Genomic DNA, 8,640 nt, shown 5'->3' on the forward strand with positions numbered 1-8,640 from the left:
GGTTCATCATCTCTAACAATTAGAGAAATTCAAATCAAAACTACTCTAAGATTTCATCTCACTCCAGTTAGGATGGCAATTATCAAGAATATAAGCAATAATAAGTATCAGCAAGGATGTGGGGAAAAAGATACACTCATCCATTGCTGATGGGACTGCAAACTGGTGCGACTACTATGGAAAGCAGTATGAAGAAAACTTGGAATGTATCCACCATTTGACCAAGCTATCTCTCTATCTAAAGGACTTAAAAACAGAATACTACAGTGATGCAGCCACATCAATGTTTATAGCAGCTCAATTCACAATAGCTAAACCATGGAACCAACGTAAAGCCCTTCAATAGATGAATGGATAAAGAAAATGTGGTACATTTACACAATGAAATATTACTTAGCCTTAAAGAAGGATGAAATTATGACATTTGCAGGTAAATGGATAGAACTAGAGGCTATCATTCTACATGAAATAAGCCAATTTCAAAAAAACAAAAGCCAAACGTTTTCTCTGATCAGCAGATGCTGATCCATAGTGGGATGCTGTGATAGGAAGCAATGAAGGAACTTTGGATTGTGCAGATGGGTGTGAGGGAGGGGTGGGGCTGTGGGTATGGGAAGGACGGTAGAATGAGACAGACATTTATTACCTATATACATGCATGATTACACTACTGGAGTGACCATGTACCATATACAGCCAGAGGAATGAGAAGTTTTGCTCCAGTTGTGTACAATGTGTCAAAATGCATTCTACTGTGAAAGAAAGAGAGAGAGACAGAGAGAGAGAGGAAGGAAGGAAGGAAGGTAGGTAGGTTGGTTGGATGGATCATTGACCAATTTTAGCAAGGCCAAAGTCATTTGTGTTGAAGAAGTTAGGTGTGCATGCAAAGTAGTTCAAGGCAGCAGGATTAGTCATTGAATCACTATTCACAATAGCTAAAATGTGGAAATAACCTAAATGTCCATCAATGGATGAAGGGGTACAAAAAATGTGGCACATACACAGTGGACTACTATTCAGCTTTAAAGAAAGAAGGAAATCCAACAATATGAAACATGAAGAAAACTTGAGGACATTATGCCAAGTGAAATAAGCCAGTTACAGAAATAAAAATACTTCATGCTGCCACTGATTTGGGGTACCTTAAAATATCCTAAAATGTAGAATCAAAGAATGGAATGGTGTTTACAGGGCTTGGGGAAAGGGGGCAATGAAGAGTTACTAACCAACAGGCATAACATTTCAGTTAAGCAATATGAGTAAGTTTTAGAAAGCTGCTAGACGTTGTCTTTATAGTTAACTGCATTGTAAACTTAATTTGTTAAAGCTGGGCATGTGGCCTGAACCTGTCATTCCAGCTGTCTTGGAGGTTTAAGCAAGATGATCACTTGAGCTCAGGGGTTCAAGGACAGCCAGGGCAACATAGCAACAGCTTGTTTCAAAAAAAAAAATGTTAACAGGGTACATTGCCCATTAATTAATTTTTCTTAACTCAATAAAATAAAAATAAATAAAATCTATTTTTAAAAGTAGCAAATTTTCTAGGCAAGTTCCATTGTGGAATTCTAAAGGAGCCCATGAGTCTCATTATCAATCTGGTGCTGGAAGTCCCACATGACACCTACAACCACATTCAGGTGTCCTCTAAGATTCAAGGTAAATGAAGGTCATACAAACTGTGCCTCCTCATAATCACATGCCCATACCCTAATGGCTTGACATGCCATTCTCCTCCTGTTTGGCTCCCTGTTTCTCATACTTGCAGTGCACTGGGATGTGTCTGCTTGACTTTGGATGCAACTCTGGTTGCCAGTTCTTGCTCAGAGTCAGTTTTGGAATCTATCTATGAGAGGCTTACTCTATATTGAGTGCTATTTTTAAGTGTTTCTGGAGTCATATTGCCAATGCTTAAATAGAAGCTGTGCCTCTTTAAATAGCTGTAACCTGAGGCAAGTGCCTTAAGCTTTCTGAGTCTCAGTTTCCTCATCTGTTAAATGGGGCAAGTCATAGTGATTCAAAATAGAGTTATTTAGAGGATTAAATAATATAGCACATGTAAACACCTGACATAATAGCATAATAGTGGGGGTTTTGTTTATTTGTTTTTTTTTTGTTTTACTAAAACAAAGCAAAAGATCTATTCTTCCACAACCCTATGCCTTACAGAGCTATTGAGGTCACTAATGGCCCCCAATGGTGGCTTCAGTATCTCGTGGCTGTGTGTTGCAGTTTCAAATAGCTTCTCTGGGAATACTGGATTTTTAACACGGCTAAATCCCCAGACTTGTCCCTAATCCATTGCCACCAGCCAGTTGTGTGTCTCCCATTCCCTAATCTGCTATGGGTCCTGAGGCCTTTTCCTGGGAGTCTGAGCTGAGATAGATCAAGAAGGAGGTGTATCATAGAAATCTAAGCCAGCCTGGGAAGGATCTGGAATCAGTTACACTGGGATGGGCCTAGAGTCTGCTGGGCTTGAGCTTCTCATGCCACAAGCCACGGGGATGTGCCAGCTTCTGAGTCTCTTTGCCCTACCCTGTTTCTGTTCCTGGTGTGAATGAGGAATTCTCCGTTCCACAAGCCTGGCTTTGTTTGGTGGGAGGTTTGCCCTGCCTGTCCTGCCCTCTCTGGCTCAAAAGTGCTCTCCTTGGTTTTCCTCTTAAGACTTCATTGATTTTCCTTTCACATTTAAATCTGCAATCCATCTGTAATGATTCTGTCTCTGGTTCCAGTGTTCTGAGAGAAAGAAATGAAAATGGTTGGTATCCATTCACTGGGCAGCGGTATCTGAGTCTGATTCTGAGTCTGATTCTCATATTTCCATGGCCTCCTCTAAACTCCTCTTTTCATCACACTGGTCAGAATTGGTTTCTATTCCTTCTATTCCAGAGATCCCTAATTTTTACAGTCCCAGAAAAGTAGATGGCTCAGATTTAGCTATCTGGGGCAAAGATGGTAAAAAAGGAAGACCTATTGGAAAATCAAACGAAGAAGTACATAGATTACCATTACTGGAATTTAATCTTTCATAGTCACTTAAACCTATTCCCAGATATTGCTCAGAAATTGGGCAACATAAATAGTTATGACATTGTTTATGGTACACATACTGAGCATTGGCAGCAAAGGTTGTACACCTGGGATACTCAGGGATCTGCTGGTAGGCTCCTGTACATCTTTGTATGTTCTAGACCGTTTGTCATAAACCAAGTCCTATTACAACAGAAGAAATGCCTCAGCCACACTCAGTCTGCACCATAATGGCTGAGATAATCAAGGAAATATTTTGTGGACCAAGCTGAATGTAATCTCAATGATGCAGGTGACCACAGGACTTCTCTCCAAGCAGACTGAATGCCAAAAAAAAAAAAAAAAAGGCATTTAGCCAATGGAGGAGTATACCATTTCTCTATGCCCAAGGGTGCTTTCCCACCTTGGAGGCAGAATGCCATAATGGATAAGCTCTATCTTTGCAACCATGTCCTTGGGTGCCAATCCTAGCTCATAGTTTATTAATTATGTGACCCTTGGAATGTTACTTAAGTTCTCTGTGCTTCAGCTTTCTCATCAAAACCTAGAAATAAGGTCCTTATCCTCTTTGAGAGGACCCACTGTCTCCCTTGAGAATGACCCCTTTCTCTTTTCCTATCCTTCAATAAACTCATGCCTGTAACTGAGAAAAAAAAATGAGTGAAATGTCTGAAAACATTCTGGCATGATTCCAAGATTCAGGGTTTGAAGAGGGGGCCCAGGCTCCCTCAGCTATGTGGTAGGCCTTCTGCCCTATAATAGGTGCACTACCATCTTATCATGGGCTACCCCAGTTATTTTCTGGTTACTGTCTCTGTTTAGCCTTTTCTGAACCTATATTCTCCACCTTTGATTCTTGGGGACTAGAAGAAAAATCTTGAAATCATAAAAGTGTCTTGGGCTAGAGCTCACTCTACTAAGGGAGAAAAGATGTCTTGATTGGAACTCTAATGTTGTAACCCTCAGGGGTCTAAATTGAGGCTTTCACCCACTGTCCTTTTGGGGGACAAACTTGCCCACTGACAATTGAAGGACTCTTTACAAGGACAAACTCTTAGAGAATCTAAAAGCCAGTGATCAGGAGACTCAGAATCCCAACTCCCATTAGGATAAAGAGACCTGTTTCTCTTTCTAGTACTTTCTTATCTGTATCTTCAGACCAACTAAACGTTGAAGGGCCCCACTCAAGACTCAAATCAGTGGGAACTCTAACTCACATCTAAGTACAGTCCCCTGCCCTATGTATGCCTCATCCCATCACCTGCCACCCGCCACCATAGACCTTTGAATTGTCCTGACGCTACATACCCTTTACTGACTATTCTCACCTAATAGAGAACAAGGATACTTTTCCCTAACTTCACCCTCTCTTAGCAGGAAGCAGCCAGAGGAATCAATGCTCAAATGCCAGAAAATAACTTAGGGACCCAAGTCCTTAGTGGGGTCAGGAGAGAAAAGACAATGAAGGGTGACTAAAAACCTCAGGGAGACTTATCTGATTAATAAGCATCTGTAAGAAGGGCATTTGGCCCCACGTCTGCGTACCGGTGACTGGCAGCGTCTCTCTAGTGCTGCAGAGACTACAGCTTTCAAGCTTTGGGACTTCGCGGGCCTAGGTTCCCGCTTTTTGCAGGGATGCCGAAGATCAAGTTAGGGGCGAGCGGCTGCCGCAAGCGACAGGAACAGCGCCCGGAGCTAAAAAGCTCCGGAGGACTCATGTTCAACACGGGAATTGGGCAACACATTTTGAAAAATCCTCTCATTGTTAACAGCATTATTGATAAGGCTGCCCTAAGACCAACTGATGTGGAAGTTGGACCTGGAACTGGCAACATGACTGTAAAGTTGTTAGAAAAGGCAAAAAAGGTAATTGCCTGTGAACTTGACACAAGGCTAGTAGCAGAACTGCACAAAAGAGTTCAGGGCACACCTCTGGCCAGCAAACTTCAAGTTATGGTGGGTGATGTGTTGAAAACAGACTTGCCATTCTTTGATACTTGTGTGGCAAATTTGCCTTATCAGATCTCTTCTCCTTTTGTCTTCAAGCTGTTGTTGCATCGACCTTTTTTCAGATGTGCTATATTTATGTTTCAAAGAGAATTTGCCCTCCGACTGGTTGCAAAACCTGGAGATAAGTTATACTGCAGACTCTCAATTAATACACAGCTATTAGCACGTGTGGACCATCTAATGAAAGTTGGAAAGAATAACTTCAGACCACCACCCAAGGTAGAATCCAGTGTTGTAAGGATAGAACCCAAGAATCCACCACCACCTATCAATTTTCAGGAATGGGATGGCCTAGTAAGGATCACTTTTGTAAGGAAAAACAAGACACTATCTGCTGCATTTAAATCAAGTGCAGTACAACAGCTGTTAGAAAAAAACTACAGAATTCACTGTTCACTCCATAATATTATAATACCAGAAGATTTCAGCATAGCAGATAAAATACAGCAAATCCTAACCAGCACAGGTTTTAGTGACAAACGGCCCGTTCCATGGACATAGATGACTTTATCAGATTGCTACATGGATTCAATGCAGAAAGTATCCATTTTTCCTAGCTATTTGGAAAATAATTTTGTCAAGCTCAAGAAAAATTAATTTTAGATTTCTAATATTTGAGAAGACAAATTCTGCTTTTGCTCAATTGGAACATTATTTGCTTGACTATTTTTGTACTGTTATTTTGTATTTTTAAGGCAGTAACAAGTCTTGTTTGTTTTGAATGTAATACACGTGGCAGGGTTCAATCTATACACAGTATCTTCAAGTTCAAGAGCCGCAGATACGCACAACCTTAAACTTACCATTTCTAGCAGTTTATCGTACATCTCTTTACCATGTTCTATACTGTAAAGACCTTTTAGGCCATCGGCTCTGTTCCTCAAGTTTAAGTGTGTTCAATTAGTCACATATTAACTATCCATTTCTTATTCACATGTACAATAAAATAGTTGTTTCTTAAAAAAGAAGGGAATTTGTTATGTTAACGATCTGCCCCCCCCCCCCATAATTACATTCTCTTATGCCGAAGTCTGGCTGGGCACAAAATCACCGAGCCACCACAAAACCTTGTAGATTCAAACAGCAACTCTTTATTCCCCAACTCTCACAGACACTCTACCCACACTTCCCGGAAACACACTGCCTCCACCGGGCTCCGCGTGCCAATTCTCTCAGAACCCCACGAGAACTCAAAGGGAACTCCAAAGGAGGCAGCAGGATATGCCCTAATCCCAGCAGGATCCACCCTAAACCCGGAGCCACCCTAATCCCTGAGCAGGGTCACCTTTCAACCCAAAATGCCATGCGTCATTCCTACTTGGCTATGGCTCTCAGCACTCTTAAGAAAAATTATTGTTTCAAGATCATGTCATACCCTACCAGGTGGCAGAGAGCCTCTCTCATCAGAAACTGTCACAACCTTCAATCACTCTGGAAACCAAAACATCAAGACCCTCTCAAAGAAAGCTTGCTAAACTATTCAAAGTGTAATAAGCCAATTAATGGGGCAGGAAACTGAAGTACTCAATTCCTTAATATCTCCAGCTCTGTAAACACCACACCATCTTTTGGAGGTAGTTCATGCAGTTCCTATGCCATCAATCAAGTCAAAAGGTGGACCTGAGCAGGATTCTGTAAACTTCCGTGGGAGCCCCAAATAAATTGGAGGCCAGGAGGGGCCTGCCATCCTTGTCCTCTCTGAGAAGGCTCACGCTCTCCCTTAAGAAGGTCTGTTTTCCCTTTTCCTATTCCTTCAATAAACTCATGCCTGTTACTGGGGGGAGCAGGGGAAACCCTAGGAATAATGATAGTACCTTGTGAGAGGATCTGGGTTCAAACTTAGTAATGATAATAATAATAACACCTACCTTGTAAGGTCTTCAGAATTAAGTGAGTCTAGAATCTAGCTCAGCTTTCACATATAAATACAAAGTATTTTTGCAGTTTTAACAGGCTCTGAACTTTAAGAGAATGTCATCATTGTGCACATGGAAATATGGTAGTGCTGTGATCTGTTTAGCATCTCAGCAGATTGTTTAACCATTTCAGAGAATTACATCATGGGTGCCTCCTTAATTAACTAGTATATCACCTGATTCAGTCTCCGCTTGCCGTTGTTGTATCCATGGAGATTTTTACAGAGGGGCAAGCACCTGATATACTCAGTATCTTCTGGAAAAGTTACCACCAAATCTTTTTTTTTTTTTTCATGTTAATGAGACTGGTTTAATCACCCTACATTGTATACATGTAAACATAATATATTTTACATGTGATACATATAACATAACATTGTAGCCCATAAATGTATATAATTATTACTTTTTAAATTTTTTACTTGTTTTAATTAGTTATACATGGCCGTAGAATGCATTTATGCACTTTGATATATCATACATAGATGGGATATAATTTCTCACTTTTTTGAGTGAACATGTTGCAGAATCATATTGATCATGTAGTCACATATATTCATACAGTAATAATGACTGTTTCATTCTAATATATTTCCTATCCCCCCATCCCCTTCCCTCCCCTCCCATCACTTCCCTCTATTCTTCCCTAGTGCCCCCTGCCTTATTGTGAATTAGCATGTGCATATTAGAGAAAACATTCAGCCTCTGGTTTTGTGGGATTGGCTTATTTTGCTTGGCATGATATTCTCCAACTCTAACCATTTGCTGGAAAATGCCATAATTTTACTCTTCTTTAAAGCTGAGTACTAATCCATTGAGTATATATACCACATTTTCTTTATTCATTCATCTATTGAGGGACACCTAGGTTGGTTCCATAGTCTAGCTGTTGTGAATTGAACTGCTATAAACATTGATGTGGCTGCGTCACTATAGTATGCTGATTTTAAGTTCTTTGGGTATAAACTAAGGAGTGGAATAGGTGGATCAAATGGTGGTTCCATTCCCAGTTTTCTGAGGAATCTCCATACCGTTTTCCATAGTGGTTGCACCAATTTGTAGTTCCACCAGCAATGTATGATTGTATCTTCTTCAACCACATCCTTGCCAACGTTTATTGTTGCCTGTATTCTTGATGATTGCCATTCTGACAGGAGATGAAATCTTAGAGTAATTTTTATTTGCATTTCTCTAATTGCTATAGATGTTGAACACTTTTTCATATATTTTTTGATCAATTGTATTTCTTCCTCTGTGAAGTGTCTGTTCAGTTCCTTAGCCCATTTATTGATTGGGTTATTATTATTATTTTTTTGCTGTTAAGGTTTTTGAGTTCTTTATATATCCTGGAGATTAGTGCTCTATCTGATGTGCATGTGATAATTTCCATTCTATAGTCTCTCTCATCACGTTACTGATTATTTCCTTTGCTGAGAAGAATCATGTTAATTTGAACCCATTCCATTTATGGATTCTTGATTTTACTTCTTGCAGTTTAGGAGACTTGTTAAGGAAGTCAGATCCTAGGCCGATGTGGTGAAGATTTGGGCCTATTTTTTCTTCTCTCAGGTACAGAGTCTCTGTTCTAGTGCCTAAGTTTTTGATCCACTCTGAGTTTATTTTTGTGCAGGGTGAGAGATGGAGTTTTAATTCATTTTGCTACATATGAATTTCCAGTTTTCCCAAC

The 8,640-nt window shown here is 40.2% G+C and overlaps 1 pseudogene; it reads left to right on the forward strand.

Moving 5' to 3' along the window:
• The first annotated feature begins 4,638 nt into the window (after nt 1–4,638).
• On the forward strand, nt 4,639–5,885 carry LOC144253435 (dimethyladenosine transferase pseudogene; annotated as a pseudogene).
• Nucleotides 5,886–8,640: the final 2,755 nt, after the last annotated feature.

This window comes from Urocitellus parryii, chromosome 1 (assembly GCF_045843805.1).
Source record: "Urocitellus parryii isolate mUroPar1 chromosome 1, mUroPar1.hap1, whole genome shotgun sequence".
Classification (NCBI taxonomy): Eukaryota; Metazoa; Chordata; class Mammalia; order Rodentia; family Sciuridae; genus Urocitellus; species Urocitellus parryii.